This window comes from Pristiophorus japonicus, chromosome 1 (genome assembly GCF_044704955.1).
Source record: "Pristiophorus japonicus isolate sPriJap1 chromosome 1, sPriJap1.hap1, whole genome shotgun sequence".
Taxonomy (NCBI): Eukaryota; Metazoa; Chordata; class Chondrichthyes; family Pristiophoridae; genus Pristiophorus; species Pristiophorus japonicus.
In genome coordinates, this window is record NC_091977.1 from 204,358,259 (window position 1) to 204,375,850 (window position 17,592).

Genomic DNA, 17,592 nt, shown 5'->3' on the forward strand with positions numbered 1-17,592 from the left:
TAATAGAATGTTTACCTTTATCTCAAGGAGGTTGGATTGCAGTGGGGTGAAAGTTATGTTCCAGCTGTACAGAGCTTTGGTTAGACCCCACCTGGAGTACTGAGTTTAGTTCTGGGCACTGCACCTCATGAAAGATATATTGGCCTTGGATGGGGTTCAGTGCAGATTCATCAGCATGATACCAAAGGTTTAAATTATGAGGACATGTTGCATAGACTAGGCTTGTATTTCTTTGAATATAGAAGATTAAGGGGTGGTCTAATTGAGTTATGTAAGATGATTAAAAGATTTGATTGGGCAGATAGAGAGAAACTATTTCCCAGGTGGAAGAGTCCAGAACAAGGGGGCATAACCTTAAAATTAGAGCTCGCCATTCAGTGGTGAAGTCAGAAAGCATTTCTTCACACAAAGGGTAGTGGAAATCTAGTACCCTGTGCCCCAAAAGCTTTGAGGCTAGGTCAATTGAAAATTTCAAAACTGAGCTTGATTGATTTTTGTTAGGCAAGCGTATTAATGGTTAAGGAACCAACCCTCCGGGTAGATGGAGTTAAGATGCAGATCAGCCATGATCTAATTGAATTGTGGAACCGGCTTGAGGGTCTGAATGGCCTGTTCCTATGTTCCCAACATCTTCACTATACCTTTTTCCTGTTTGCCCTGGGCTCGAATAAAATTGAGTACACAGTTAAACATGTAATAATAAAGGCCACTGAATTACAATTTCCATGGAAATTAGAAGTATGGTGCCTCCCTGGTGCCAGGGTTAAGGATATCACAGAAAGGACACAGGGCATTCTGGGGGAAGAGGGTGAACATCTCGAGGTTATGGTCCATTTCGGGACCAATGACATAGGTAGAAAGAGGGATGAGGTCCTGCAGGCAGAATTTAGGAAGATAGGAGAAAAATTAAAGGGTAGGACCTCAAATTTAGTAATCTCCGAGTTACTACCGGTGCCACATGCTAATGAGTACAAGGATAGAGAGGATAAACACGTGGCTGGAGAGTTGGTGCAGGAGGGAGAGCTTTAAATTCCTGAGGCATTGGGACCACTTCTGGGGGAGATGGGACCTGTACAAACTGGACGGGTTGCACCTCAACAGCACTGGGACCAATATCCTCGCGGGGAGTTTTGCTAGTGCAGTTGAGGAGAGTTTAAACTAGCTTGGCAGGGTAATGGGAACCTGAGAACAATTCAATAGGGAAGGAAGTAAAGCTGAAATTGGATTTAGAAAGTGAATCTGTAAGACATAGGAAACAAGGTTTAGTAAGTAATAATCAGGGAGGTCTTCCTGTGCTAAATGGTACATACTTTAATGCAAGGAGTATAGCGAAAAAGGCGGATGAGCTAAGAGCACAGGTAGACACTTGGGAGTATGACATTATAGCCATTACAGAAACATGGCTGAAAAAGGGGCAGGTTTGGCAGCTCAATATTCCTGGTTACAAGATTTTTAAATAAGACAGAGAGGGGATAAAAAGGGGATGGGGGGCGGGGGGTGGTCGCAGTCTTGATTAAAGAAACCAATACAGCAGTGAGGAGGGATGATATTTTAGAGGGATCATCAAATGAGGCCATATGGGTCGAATTGAAAAATAAAAAAGTGGCCATCACACTGCCAGGCATTTATTATAGACCCCCAAACAGAGGGAGGGAGATAGAAGAATAAATATGTCGGCAAATTTCTGTGAAGTCCAAAAACCATAGGGTAGTAATAGCAGTAATAGTAATAGTAACCATAGGGTAGTAATAGCCAGTGACTATAATTCAGTCAGATTCAAGGTATTTATGGAGAAGGATAAGGACAAGGATAGACCAGGAATAAAAGTCCCAAATTAGGGAAAAGCTAACTTTGCTAAATTGAGAGGTGATTTGGCCACAGTGGACTGGAGATGGCTTCTTGGGGGTAGATCAGTGTGGGAACAGTGGGAAGCATTCAAGGAGGAGATCCGGAGGGCTCGGGCCAAACAAGTACCCTTAAAGAAAAAGGGTGGTAATAATTCTAGGGACCTACAGGGGAGGACCTACAGGGGAGGATAAAGAAAAAAAGGGAAGCTTATATCATATACTGATGGCTAAATACTGTAGAATCTCTGGAGGAATATAGGAAGTTTAGAGGTGAAATTAAAAAGGATATTAGGAATGCTAAGAGAGAGCATGAAAAATTCTTGGCAAGTAAAATCAAGGAAAACCCAAAGATGTTCTATAAATATATTAAGAGGATAACTAAAGAAAGGGTAGGACCTATTGGAGACCATGAAGGTAATCTGTGTGTGGAGGCAGAAGATGTTGGTATGGTTCGTGATGAATACTTTGCTCCTGTCTTTTATGAAAACAGACACAAAATGTAGATACTGTTATCGAGGAGGAGTGTGAAACTGGATGAAATAAACATAGTGAGACAGGAGGTATTAAGGGTTTTAGCAGCTTTGAAAGTGGATGTCCCTAGGCCCGGATGAATGCATCCCAGGCTGTTGAGCGAAGCAAAAGAGGAAATAGCAGAGTCCTTGACCATCATTTTCCAATCCTCTTTGGATTCAGGCATGGTGCTGGAGGACCGCTAATGTGGTACCTGTTGTACTTACAATAAATGGTGAGACTGAGTACTGTATGTAATGAGCAAGTGTGACCTTAGCTCCTTGATTAAGGTTTCAGAGTGCAGGTACCTCGTGGGTGGCCTGCTTATATACTGTGCTCCCAAGGGATGCTGGGATCCCTTAGGACTCCCAACAGGTGGGCCCTCTGGTGGTCAGGTGTAATGCAAGTTATAAAGGGTTAAATACATAACATCACTTCCCCCGTGAAGTCGTCGGTACAAGGTGAGACGATCTGGGGCTTTGCCCTCCCTTGTCGATCATCTCGGTACAAATGCTGGTGAGGGCGGGTCGGTCAGTTCTTCACTGGGCTGTTGGGCAGCCGGCCTTGCCGGGCTGCTGGGGATGATGAGTTTGGTTTCGTGGTCAACTATGATGTCAGTTGCCACTTCTGTGTGTGTTGGAGGGTCAAAGTTGGTGGTGTTCTCTTCGGGTTGTTCGTAGCTGTTGGTGATCCGCAATTTGATTTGGTCCAAATGTTTTCTGTGCGTTTGTCCATTGGTCAGTTTGGCCTGAAACACTCTTTGGCTGTAACCGTGCCAGCGAGCCATTTGGGACCATGTCCATAATTGAGCACAAACACAGGATCATTGATCTCAATATTGCGTGACAAATTTGCGCGGTCATGGTACACACTTTGTTGATGCCGCTTGCCCTCCACGTGATCAGGGTGGACAAGAGAGAGCCTTGTTTTAAGCGCCCTTTTCATGAGCAGCTCAGCTGGGGGAATCCCGGTGAGTGAGTGAGGGGTCTGGTGCTGTAGCTTCACCAGACTGATTCCCGGGATGGCAGTACTGACAGATGAGGAGCGACTCGATCGACTGGGCCTGTATTCATTGGAGTTTAGAAGGGATCTCATAGAAACATATAAAATTCTGACGGGACTGGACAGGTTAGATATAGGAAGAATGTTTGTGATGTTGGGGAAGTCCAGAACCAGGGGACACAGTCTAAGGATAAGGGGTAAGCCATTTAGGACTGAGAAGAAACTTCTTCACTCAGAGAGTTGTTATCCTGTGGAATTCTCTATCGCAGAGAGTTGTTGATGCCAGGTCATTGGATATATTCAAGAGGGAGTTAGATATGGCCCTTACGGCTAAAGGGATCAAGAGGTATGGAGAGAAAGCAGGAAAGGGGTACTGAGGTGAATGATCAGCCATGATCTTATTGAATGGCGGTGCAGGCTCGAAGGGCCGAATGGCCTGCTCCTGCACCTATTTTCTTTGTTTCTGTGTTTCTGAGCAGCACTCGGGACAACCGGGTCTGCAAGGAGCCTTCCGACACATGTTTCAAGCTTTGCTTGATGGTCTGAACTGCCCGTTCTGCCTGGCCATTGAATGAGGGCTTGAACGGGGCAGATGTGACATGTTTGATCCCGTTGCGGGTCATAAATTCCTTGAATTCAGCACTGGTGAAGCACGGCCATTGTCGCTGACTAGGACATCAGGCAAACCATGCGTGGTAAACATGGCTCGTACGCTTTCAATGGTGGCCGTGGATGTGCTTACCGACATTATTGCACATTCAATCCATTTTGAGTGAGCGTCCATGCCAACCAAAAACATTTCGCCGAGGAATGGGCTCGCATCCTCTACATGGATCCTCAACCACAGTTTGGATGACCACGACCACAAACTTAGCGGTGCCTCCCTGGGTGTGTTGCTCAACTGAGAGCAAGTGTTGCACTGGTGCACACATTACTCTAAATCTGAGTCGATGCCAGACCACCACACGTGAGATCTGGCTATGGCTTTCATCATTACGATGCCTGGGTGGGTGTTGTGCAGTTCGCAAATAAATGTGTCTCTGCCTTTCTTGGGTAAGACTATGCGATTGCCCCACAAAAGACGGTCCGCCTGCAGGGACAACTCACCTTTGCGTCTATGGAACGGCTTAATCGCTTCCTGCATCTCCACTGGACCAGCTCCCATGGAGGACACAGTTTTTTACCAAGGACAGTAAAGGATCCTGGCTGGTCCAAGTCCTGATCTGGCGGGCTGTAACTGGGGACTTCTCGTTCTCAAATGCCTCCATGACCATGAGCAAATCCACTGGCTGTGCCATTTCCACCCCGGTGGTGGGCAATGGTAGCCGACTGAGAGTATCTGTGCAGTTCTCTGTGGCGGATTACATAGTTGTATGCCGATAGCGTGAGCGCCCATCTTTGGATGCGGGCAGAGGCATTGGTCTTAATCCCTTTGCTCCCAGAGAACAGCGATATGAGCGGCTTGTGGTCAGTTCCAGCTCGAATGTGAGGCCAAATAAGTACTGGTGCATTTTTTTTACCCCGTAAACGCATGTCAGAGCCTCTTTTTCAACCATACTGTAGGCCCTTTCGGCCTTGGACAAACTCCTGGATGCATACGCAACCGGTTGCAGAATCCCCGAATCATTAGCCTGTTGTAACACACACCCGACCCTGTATGACGACGCATTGCAAGATAACACTAATCGTTTACGTGGATTATACAGAACCAGCAGTTTGTTAGAATACAATAAATTTCTGGCTTTTTTAAAGGCAGCCTCTTGTGAATTCCCCCATATCCAGTCGTCTCCCTTGTGCAGCAGCGCATGTAGGGGTTCTATCAGGGTGCTTAACCCAGGTAGGAAATTCCCGAAATAGTTAAGGAGTCCCAGGAACGACCGCAGCTCCATCACGTTCTGTGATCGCGGCGCGTTCTTGATGGCCTCCGTCTTGGCGTCGGTGGGGCTGATGCTGTCTGCTGCGATTCTCCTTACCTAAGAATTCGACGTCATGTGCCAGGAAAACACATTTTGAGCGTTTCAACCTGAGCCCCACGCGATTCAACCGACCTAATAACCTCTTCCAGATTCTTCAAGTGCTCCATGGTCATCTGCCTTGGGTAGCGGGTACTGGTCCTGCAGCGAAAAACGGTTAATCGTTACTTTCTAGTCCCCGCAAATTCTAACCGTACTGTCGTCCTTGAGTACCGGAACAATCGGACTGGCCCAGTTGTTGAATTCCCCCGGCGCAATGATGCCTTCACGTTGCAGCCTGTCCAGCTCAATTTTCACTTTTTCACTCCTGTACGGTACCGCCTGAGCCTTGTGGTGGATGGGTCGTGTACCGGGAACCAAATGGATCTGCACTTTCGCCCCCAAGAAGCTTCCAATGCCTGGCTCGAATAATGATGGGAACTTGCTTAGAACCTGGGTACATGAGGCGTCGTCGACAGATGAAGGCGCTTTGATGTCGTCCCAGTTCCAGCGGATTTTCTCCAGCCAGCTTCTGCCAAATATCATGTGGCCATCCCCTGGCACAATCCACAGCGGGAGTTCGTGAACTGCTCCATCATAGGAGACTTTGACTTCTGCACTGCCAATTACAGGGATTAGTTCCTTGGTGTCAGTCTTTGGTTTAATGTGAATGGGGCTGAGCTTGGGCCTGTGAGCCTTCTTTCCCCACAGCTTGTCGAAGGCCTTTTTACTCATTATGGACTGACTTGCCCCCATGTCCAGCTCCATAGATACTGGAATGCCGTTCAGTTCAACTTTCAACATTATTGGTGGGCATTTCGTCGTGAATGTGTGTACCCCGTACACTTCTGCCTCCTCCGTACGAGTTTCCAACTCCGTCTGATCCACTGTGGATCGATCTTCTTCTGCAACGTGGTGGTTTGCAGGGATTACAGGGTTTGCAGCTCGCCTGCACATTCATTGGAGGTGTCCCATTGTTCTGCAACCATTGCAAGCAAAGTGCTTAAAGCGGCATTGATGGGACCGATCACTTCTGCAACGCCAACAGGATGTTAACTGCCTCGCATTAACAGATGATGGCGGACTCTGGGTCAATTGAGGTCGGGCCACAACAGTCGGCATGTACGTTCTGCCGTGTACATTTCTGCTCAAAACCAACATTACTTTATGCACAGTACTGGCCGAAACTGCTTTGTTCTGCATAATCTGCTTGGTGTTGTCACTGGTGGACATAAATGCCTAGGCTATCATTATGGCTTTACTCAGATTCGGAGTTTCTACAGTCAACAGTCTGCGAAGGATTGTCTTATGTCCGATGCGCAGTACAAAAAAGTCTCTGAGCATTTGTTCTCTGAATCCCTCAAACTCTCAATGTCCTGCGAGGCCCCTTCGTTCAGCGATATAGCTCGCCACTTCCTGGCCCTCCGATCCATGTAGAACTGATATCTCGCCATCAAAATGCTTTCCTTAGGATTCAGGTGCTCCTGGACCACAATTCTTCATAGGATTTCTCTGTTGGTTCTGCCGGGGCCAGGAGATTCTTCGAGACCATAGGTTGTTGCCCCACAGACACTTCGGAGGATCGCCCTTCGTTTGGTGGCGTTCTCGTCCCCTTCTGGCCACAAAGTATTGGTCGAGTCTCTCCACGAAGGCCTCCCAATTGTCCCCTACTGAGAACTTCTCCAGGATGCTGACTGTTCTCTGCATTTTCACGCGGTTGTTCGTTACCTCGTTGCCCTTGTACTCACAATAAATGGTGAAACTGAGTACTGTGTGTACCTTAGCTCCTTTATTATGGTTCCAGAGTGCAGGTACCTCGTGGGTGGCCTGCTTATATACTGTGCTCCCAAGGGATGCTGGGATCCCTTAGGACTCCCAACAGGTGGGCCCTCTGGTGGTCAGGTGTAATGCAAGTTACAAAGGATTAAATACATAACCGTACCCTTGCTTAAGATGGGAGAAAGGGATAGGCTGAGTAATTATAAGCCTAACCTCTGGTGGGAAAATTATTGGAAGAAATCCTAAAGAACAGGATAAATCTACATTTAGAAAGTCAAGGATTAATCCGGGACAGTCAGCACGGATTTGTTAAGGGAAGATCATGTTTGACTAACCTGATTGAATTTTTCGAGGAGGTAACCAGGAGGGTCGATGAGGGTCGATGAGGGTAGTGCATACCATGTAGTGTATATGGACTTCAGCAAAGCTTTTGATAAGGTCCAAATGGCAGACTGGTCATTAAGGTAAAAGCCCATGGGATCCAGGGCAAAGTGGCAAGTTGGATCCAAAATTGGCTTTGAGATAGGAAGCAAAAGGTAATGGTAGATGGAAGTTTTTGTGACTGGAAGGATGTTTCCAGTGGGGTTCCGGAGGACTCAGTACTGGATCCATTGCTTTTTGTGGTATACATCAATGATCTAGATTTGAATATGTTAAGTCCTAGTTCGGGTGGTCAGCTGCATTTGACAACAATCGAGTCAGATACCTTCAATCTTTACATCTTTATTGAAGCAGCTTCGGACCTGTTACCAAACTGCCAGCACAGAGTCTACAGATTCCGGGGCAGGCAGACAAAAGGTCTGCCTATCCTCACAGATGCATCCCTTTTATTCTTACAAACCGAAGGAGGTATGGCCTGCTTCATCAATCACAGTGTGTTATTAGGGCTTCATGAATTGACAGCCTGTTTATCTTTAGAACACTTTATGCTTTTACGAGCGGAATAGCCCAGCTTAATCACACGAAGCAAATGTGTTCCTTATCAAGTCATGGCCATAAACCCTTGTTCATCAGTGATGACTTTGTCCACTACTTTCTCACGGGGAAACCAATTCTGTCTTTTCTTATTTTCTAATTGATTCGTAGAACCATTTTATTAACCCTTTTATGATTCTTCCACCTACATTCACAAATAAAAGGGGTTCTAAAGGGGCAAAGTGTGTTCGAAAGACAAGCCTGAAGGCTCTCTGCCTCAATGCGAGGAGTATTCGGAATAAGGTGGACGAATTAACTGCGCAGATAGCAGTTAACGGTTATGATGTAATTGGCATCACGGAGACATGGCTCCAGGGTGACCAAGGCTGAGAACTCAACATCCAGGGGTATTCAGCATTTAGGAAGGATAGACAGAAAGGAAAAGGAGGCGGGGTGGCATTGCTGGTAAAAGAGGAAATTAATGCAATAGTAAGAAAGGACATTAGCTTGGATGATGTGGAATCTATATAGGTGGAGCTACGGAATACCAAAAGGCAGAAAACGCTAGTGGGAGTTGTGTACAGACCACCAAACAGTAGTAGTGAGGTTGGGGACCGCATCAAACAAGAAATTAGGGATGCATGCAATACAGCAGTTATCATGGGTGACTTTAATCTACATATTGATTGGGCTAACCAAACTGATAGCAATGCGGTAGAGGAGGATTTCCTGGAGTGTATTAGGGATGGTTTTCGAGACCAATATGTCGAGGAACCAACTAGGGAGCTGGCCATCCTAGACTGGGTGATGTGTAATGAGAAAGGACTAATTAGCAATCTTGTTGTGTGAGGCCCCTTGGGGAAGAGAGACCATAACATGGTAGAATTCTTTATTAAGATGGAGAGTGATAGTTAATTCAGAAACTAGGGTCCTGAACTTAAAGAAAGGTAACTTCGATGGTTTGAGGTGTGAATTGGCTAGAATAGACTGGCAAATGATACTTAAAGGGTTGACGGTGGATAGGCAATGGCAAACATTTAAAGATCACATGGATGAACTTCAGCAATTGTACATCCCTGTCTGGAGTAAAAATAAAACGGGGAAGATGGCTCAACCGTGGCTAACAAGGGAAATTAAGGATAGTGTTAAATCCAAGGAAGAGGCATATAAATTGGCCAGAAAAAGCAGCAAACCTGAGGATTGGGAGAAATTTAGAATTCAGCAGAGAGGACAAAGGGTTTGATTTAAGAGGGGGAAAATAGAGTACGAGAAGAAGCTTGCCGGGAACATAAAAACTGACTGCAAAAGCTTCTATAAATATGTGAAGAGAAAAAGATTAGTGAAGACAAACGTAGGTCCCTTGCAGTCGGATTCAGATGAATTTATAATGGGGAACAAGAAAAGGCAGAACAATTGAACAAATACTTTAGATCTGTCTTCATGAAGGAAGACACAAATAACCTTCCGAAATACTAGGGGACCGAGGGTCTAGTGAGAAGGAAGAACTGAAGGAAATCCTTATTGGGCGGGAAATTGTGTTAGGGAAATTGATGGGATTGAAGGCTGATAAATCCCAGAGGCCTGATAGTCTGCATCCCAGGGCACTTAAGGAAGTGGCCATAGAAATAGTGGATGCATTGGTGATCATTTTTCAACAGTCTATTGACTCTGGATCAGTTCCTATGGACTGGAGGGTAGCTAATGTAACACCACTTTTTAAAAAGGGAGGGAGAGAGAAAGCAGGTAATTATAGACCGGTTAGCCTAACACCAGTAGTGGGAAAAATGTTGGAATCAATCATCAAGGATTTGAAATAGCGCATTAGGAAAGCAATGACAGGATCAGTCCAAGTCAGCATGGATTTATGAAGGGGAAATCATGCTTGCCAAATCTTCTGGACTTTTTTGAGGATGTAACTCGTAGTGTGGACAAGAGAGAACCAGTGGATGTGATGTATTTGGACTTTCAAAAGGCTTTTGACAAGGTCCCACATAAGAGATTGGTGTGCAAAATCAAAGCACATGCTATTGGGGTTAATATACTGACGTGGATAGAGAACTGGTTGGCAGACAGGGAGTCGGGATAAACGGGTCCTTTTCAGAATGGCAGGCAGTGACGAGTGGAGTGCCGCAGGGCTCAGTGCTGGAACCCCAGCTCTTTACAATATACATCAATGATTTAGATGAAGGAATTGAGTGTAATATCTCCAAGTTTGCAGATGATACTAAACGGAGTGACTGTGTGAGCTATGAGGGGGACGCTAAGAGGCTGCAGGGTGACTTGGACAGGTTAGGTGAGTGGGCAAATGCATGGCAGATGCAATATAATGTGGATCAATGTGAGGTTATCCACTTTGGGGGCGAAAATGCAAAGACAGAATCTTATCTGAATGGCGGCAGATTAGGAAAAGGGGAGGTGCAACGAGACCTGGGTGTCATAGTTCATCAGTCATTGAAAGTTGGCATACAAGTGCAGCAGGCGGTGAAGAAGGCAAATGGTATGTTGGCCTTCATAGCTGGGGGATTTGAGTATAGGAGCAGGGAAGTCTTACTGCAGTTGTACAGGGCCTTGGTGATGCCTCACCTGGAATATTGTGTTCAGTTTTGGTCTCCTAATCTGAGGAAGGACGTTCTTGCTATTGAGGGAGTGCAGCGAAGGTTCACCAGACTGATTCCTGGGATGGCTGGACTGACATTTAAGGAGAGACTGGATCAACTGGGCCTTTATACATTGTAGTTTAGAAGGATGAGAGGGGATCTCATAAAAACATATAAGATTCTGACGGGACTGGACAGGTTAGATGCGGGAAGAATATTCTCTAATCCTAACCCTAACCCTAACCCTAACCCCAGAACCAGGGGACATAGTCTTAGGATAAGGGTTGGCCATTTAGGACTGAGATGAGGAGAAACTTCTTCACTCAGAGTTGTTAACCTGTGGAATTCCCTGCCGCAGAGAGTTGTTGATGCCAGTTCATTGGATATATTCAAGAGGGAGTTAGATATGGTCCTTACGGCTAAGGGGATCATGGGGTATGGAGAGAAAGCAGGAAAGGGGTACTGAGGGAATGATCAGCCATGATCTTATTGAATGGTATGCAGGCTCGAAGGGCCGAATGGCCTACTCCTGCACCTATTTTCTATGTTTCTATATATGATTAAGAAGTTTGCAGATGATGCTAAAATTGGCTGTGGTGAAAAATGAACGGGAATGTCATGGGCTGCAGGAGGATATTAATCGACTGCTCAGGTGGGCAGAACAGTGGCAAATGGAATTTAATTCAGAGAAGTGTGAGGTAATGCACTTGGGGAGGGCTAATAAGAAAAGGTTATACACATTAAATGGCAGGCCACTTAGAAGTGTAGATGAGCAAAGGGAGCACCGATCCCTGAAAGTAGCAGGCCAGGAGATTAAGAAGGCATACGGAATGCTTGCCTTTATTGGCTGAGGCATAGAATACAAGAGCAGTGAGGTTATGCTTAAATTGTATAATACACTGGTTATTCCACTGCGTGCAGTTCTGGTCGCCATATTATAGGGAGGACATGATTGCATTGAAAAGGGTGCAGGGGAGATTTACAAGGATGCTGCCTGGAATGGAGAATCTTGTCTATGAGGACAGATTGAATAGGTTAGGTTTGTTCTCCTTGGAACAGAGGAGGCTGAGGGGAGAATTCATTGAGGTGTATAAAATTTAGAGGGGCCTGGATATAGTAGATAGCAAGGGCCTAGTTCCCTTGGTTGAAGGATCAATTACGAGGGGGCATAGGTTTACAGTGGTTGGTGGAAGGTTTAGAGGGGATTTGAGGGGAAGCTTTTTCACGCAGAGCGTTGTGGGGGTCTGGAACTCGCTCCGTGGAAGGGTGGTAGAGGCAGAAACCCTCACCTCATTTGAAAGGTGCTTGATGGGCACTTGGAAGTGCTGTAACCTGCAGGCTTACGGACCTAGAGCTGGTAAGTGGGATTAGACTGGATAACCTCTTGGTTGGCGCAGACATGATAGTAAGGACGTCAGGAAATCTAATACGGCCAGAGTGATCTCCTGGACTAGTTTCGATTGCCTGGATGGGCCGGAGAGGAATTTTCCCAGATTTGTTTCTCAATTGGCTTGGGTTTTTAATCTGTTTTTTTGCCTCTCCCAGGAGATCGCATGGCTCCGGTTGGGGTGGAGTGTAGAATGTTGCGTTGCAGTTGTGTAGGGCGGACTGGTTGGGCCGGTTGCTTTTTATCTGTCCACCATTGTTCATTGTTTATAGGTTTATATGTTACCTTCAGGGCTGCTGACCAAGGGCTGTGTGGCTCTTTGTCGGCCGGCGCGGGCACGATGGAACGAAATGGCCTCCTTCTATAAATTTCTATGTTTCTATTCTATGTTTCTATGCAGAGAACCACTAATTTGAAATAAAAACACCACTACTATTTCCATAGTACTTTGTAATAAAAGCACTTTTATTGTATTCATCTGTAACGACTTATGAAATGCTACAATCATGTTTTCATAACGATGGACTAACTTCATTAATTTATATATTTTGTTGAGAGAACAAATGGATTTTATGTCACCATATCTGTTCTCTCTGTGCAGAATTCTGTGCAAAGCTTCAAAAACTCGGAGCCATTCTGGAATGACACGCAAGTGTCTACTTGATCGTTCTCTTCCCTTCTCACACCCGACCTTTTGGACAGTGTGGTGTCAATCCGTGGAAATTCATTAAGAATAGGGAACTTTAAAACTAATTTTTTGTTTTAATGCAAAAGTTAATTTGTGAGGAAAGTTTGGAGTGCAAATTAGTTATTGAGCATCAACACACGCTCTAAGAATTTATTTTTCCTGATAACTTACTTTGTCACTGTATTTTACATAAGAACATAAGAAATAGGAACAGGAGTAGGCCATACGGCCCCTTGAGCATGCTCTGCCATTCAATAAGGTCATGGCTGATCTGATCATGGACTCAGCTCTACTTCCCTGCCGGCTCCTCATAACCGCTTATCCCCTTATCGTATAAGAAACTGTCTATTTCTGTCTTAAATTTATTCAATGTCGCAGCTTCCACAGCTCTCTGAGGCAGCGAATTCCACAGATTTACAACCCTCTGAGAGAAGAAATTTCTCCTCATCTCAGTTTTAAATCGATGGCCCCTTATTCTAAGATCATGCCCTCGAGTTCTAGTCTCCCCCATCAGTGGAAACATCCTTTCTGCATCCACCTTGTCAAGCCGCCTCATAATCTTATACGTTTCGATAAGATCACCTCTCATTCTTCTGAATTCCAATGTGTAGAGACCCAACCGACTCAACCTAGTGAACCTTCTCTGAACTGCCTCCAAAGCAAGTATATCCTTTCGTAAATATGGAAACCAAAACTGTACGCAGTATTCCAGGTGTGGCCTCACCAATACCCTGTATAACTGTAGCAAGACTTCCCTGCTTTTATACTCCATCCCCTTTGCAATAAAGGCCAAGATTCCATTGGCCTTCCTGATCACTTGCTGTACCTGCATACTATCCTTTTGTGTTTCATGCACAAGTACCCCCAGGTCCCACTGTACCACAGCACTTTGCAATCTTTCTCCATTTAAGTAATAACTTGCTCTTTGATTTTTTTCTGCCAAAGTACATGACCTTACACTTTGCAACATTATACTCCATCTGCCAAATTTTTGTCCATTCACTTAGCCTGTCTATGTCCTTTTGCAGATTTTTTGTGTCCTCACATATTGCTTTTCCTCCCATCTTTGTATTGTCGGCAAACTTGGCTACGTTACACTCAGTCCGTTCCTCCAAGTCATTAATATAGATTGTAAATAGTTGAGGTCCCAGCACTGATCCCTGCGCACCCCACTAGTTACTGGTTGCCAATCAGGAAATGAACCATTTATCCCGACTCTCTGTTTTCTGTTAGTTAGCCAATCCTCTATCCATGCTAATATATTACCTCCAATCCCGTGAACTTTTATCTTGTGCAGTAACCTTTTATGTGGCACCTTGTCAAATGCCTTCTGGAAGTCTAAATACATCACATCCACTGGTTCTCCTTTATCCACCCTGTTTGTTACATCCTCAAAGAATTCCAGCAAATTTTTCAAACATGACTTCCCTTTCATAAATCTATGCTGACTCTGCCTGACTGAATTTTGCTTTTCCAAATGTCCTGTTACTGCTTCTTCAATAATGGACTCCAACATTTTCCCAACCACAGATGTTAGGCTAACTGGTCTATCGTTTCCTGCTTTTTGTCTGCCTCCTTTTTTAAATAGCGGCATTACATTTGCAGTTTTTCAATTTGCTGGGACCTCTCAGAATCCAGGCAATTTTGGTAAATTACAACCAATGCATCCACAATCCCTGCCACTACTTCTCTTCAGACCCGAGGATGCAAGCCATCAGATCCAGGGGATTTCTTCACCTTTAATCTCATTATCTTACTGAGTACCACCCCCTTAGTGATTGTGTTAAGTTCCTCCCCCCCTCACCCCCCCATAGTCCCTTGACTATCCACTGTTGGGATATTGTTAGTGTCCTCTACCGTAAAGACTGATACAAAATATTTGTTCAGAGTTTCTGCCATCTCCATGTTCCCCATTACTAATTCCCTGGTATCGTCCTCTAAGGGACTAACATTTACTTTAGCCACTTTTTTATATACCTATAGAAACTCTTGATATCTGTTTTTATATTTTGTGCTCGTTTACTTTCATAGTCTATCTTCCCTTCCCTTATTCCAATCAAGTTTGTAAATTTGTTGGCCCCAAGTTTCGTGCCGCGGCGAAAACGGTGCACCTCCGAGCTGGGCGCTTGTTTTTCGCGCCGAAAACTGCGCCTAAAAAAAAGTCCAATATTCTGTCTGCTTGGCGCGGCGCGCTCTTTGCAGCAGGGGGCGGAGCCTAACACCCGCGCCGATTTTCTAAGTAGCAGGGGGCGGGTACAATTTAAATTAGCCTTCGTGGTGCCGGCAACCCTGCGCATGCGCGTTGGAGCATGCGCGCACACGCAGTCTCACACAAACATTGGCACTCGGCCATTTTTAAAAATACTGCAGAAAAAGTGAAGATTTGTTTCTTGGACCCCTGCAAAGGCTTGTAATTTAATTTTTTTTGATATTTCTGTGTGTGAGGGAGTGCTTTTAGCAGCACTGCTGAATAAATCACCTGCTCAAATCAGTGAGTTCAGCTTTTCACTGCTAAACTTGCAGAACCGGTGCTGCATTGGTGCATGCAAATTAAGGACTGTGTGTTTGGAGAAATAAGAGTGCCAATTCAACTTTGCAATAATATGTGGTGTTGACAATGCAGCACCCATTCTGCAAATTTAAATATAAAACTGTCGATGTGGCTGCCTCTCCCTGTCCAAATGGCCTCAGTCCCCCTCGCAGCTCGAAGGCTGCTGCTGTATCTTCAGCTGCCGGCCAGCCACTGACGCCGCTGATATCCTATGGCCAAATGGCCTCACGTCCGTCCGCTGCTGATTCTTTGGCTGCCGGCCAGCCACTGACGCCGCCCCTAAAGCATGGCCGAATGGCCTCAAGAACCGCTGTGTGTGTCCTGCGTTGATTCTTCGGCTGTCGGCCAGCCACTGACGCCGCTGCTATCTCGTGGCCGAATGGCCTTACATCGGTCCGCTGATTCTTCGGCTGCCGGCCAGCCACTGACGCCGCTGATATCTCATGGCCGAATGGCCTCGGGTCCGTCCGGTGCTGCTTCTTCGCGGCCAGCCACGAAGAGAATGAAGGCCTGCCTCAAGCACTGCAGCTCAGCTCGAAGCTTGCTGCCGCTGCCGTCGAGACACCGATGCCACACCGCTGCCTGTCTCCAACATGAAAGGCCTGCCTGAAGCACTTTCACACAGGTAGGAACATGGTTTATTTAATCTTTTCTTTGCTTATAAATTTTTATTCAGGTTGGATTTATTTGTATAATATTTGTATAAGTATAACCAAGGATTGATTGTAGAATTTAATGACTTCTCTTCCCCCCCCCCTCCCCCCCCACCTCGTTCCCTACGCCTAATTTGTAACCAACGCCTGATTTTCTAAAGTGTAGACAAGGTTTTTTCGAGTGTACAAAAATCTTCACGCACTCCATTCTAAGTTAGTTTGGAGTAAGTTTTCACTCACGAAACTTTGAAATCGGGTGTAAGTGGCCGGACACGCCCCCCTTTGAAAAAAAAATTCTGTTCCAAAGTGAAACTGTTCTAACTGACTAGAACTGGAGCAAACTAAATGTGGAGAATTCCGATTTCTAAGATACTCCGTTCTACACCAGTTGCTCCTAAAAAATCAGGAGCAAATCATGTGGAAACTTGGGGCCATAGAGTGTACATTGTCAGGTATCTGAAAGAAAGAAATAATTTGTTTTTAGGTGTCACCTTTCATGATCTCAGGCCATCCCATAGTGCATTACAGCAGTGGTCATTGTTTTAATGTCGGAAATGCGGCAGCCAAGGTGTGCACATCATGATCCCACAATCCATCAGCATCATAGGCAGTCCCTCAAAATTGAGGAAGACTTGCTTCCACTCTAAAAATGAGTTCTTAAGTGACTGAACAGTCCAATAAGGAAATTGTTGTCTCTGTCACAGGTGGGGAAGACAGTCGTTGAAGGAAAGGGTGGGTGAGACTGGTTTGCCTCACGCTTCTTCTGCTGCCTGCGCTTGGTTTTTGCATGCTGTCTGCGATGAGGTACTCAGCGCCCTCCGAGATGCACTTCCTCCACTTCGGGCGGTCTTTGGCCAGGGATTCCCAGGTGTCGGTGGGGATGTTGCATTTTATCAAGGAGGATTTGAGGGTGTCCTTGAAACATTTCCTCTGCCCACCTTGGGCTCGCTTGCCGTATAGGAGTTCCAAGTAGTGTGCTTGCTTTGGGAGTCTTGTATCAGGCATGCGAACAATGTGGCCCGTCCAGCGGAGCTGGTCGAGTGCGGTCAGTGCTTCGATGCTGGGGATGTTGGCCTGGTCGAGGACACTAACATTGGTGCGTCTGTTCTCCCAGGGGATTTGCAGGATCTTGCAGAGACATCGTTGGTGGTATTTCTCAAGCGATTTGAGGTGTCTACTGTATATGGTGCTCGTCTCTGAGCCATACAGGAGGGCGGGTATCACTACAGCCCTGTGGACCATGAGCTTGGTGGCAGATTTGAGGGCCTGGTCTTCAAACACTCTTTTCCTCAGGTGGCCGAAGGCTGCACTGGTACACTGGAGGCAGTGTTGAATCTCGTCGTCTATGTTTGCCCTTGTTGATAATAGGCTCCCAAAGTATGGAAAGTGGTCCTCGTTGTCCAGGGCCACGCCATGGATCTTGATGATTGTAGGGTAGTGCTGTGTGGCGGAGGTCAGGCTGGTAGAGGACATTTGTCTTATGAATGTTTAGTGTATGTTTACAGCGGATGTTTGCAATGCGGCAGCTGCAAGAAAAATGCAGGGAACAGCACCAACCCATGTACATAGCTGCTTATGACCTTACAAAGGCCTTTGACACTGTCAGCCGCGAGGGACTATGGAGCGTCCTCCTCCGTTTCGGCTGCCCCAAAAGTTCGTCACCTTCCTCCGCCTGCTCCACGACGACATGCAAGCCATGATCCTGACCAGC

At 45.9% G+C, this 17,592-nt stretch overlaps 1 protein-coding gene across 3 annotated transcripts in view; it reads left to right on the plus strand.

The window, feature by feature from the left end:
- The window catches only part of LOC139268258 (centromere protein C-like), a 159,838-nt gene that overhangs the window by 9,560 nt on the left and 132,686 nt on the right, over positions 1-17,592 (plus strand). The window lies entirely within an intron of this gene.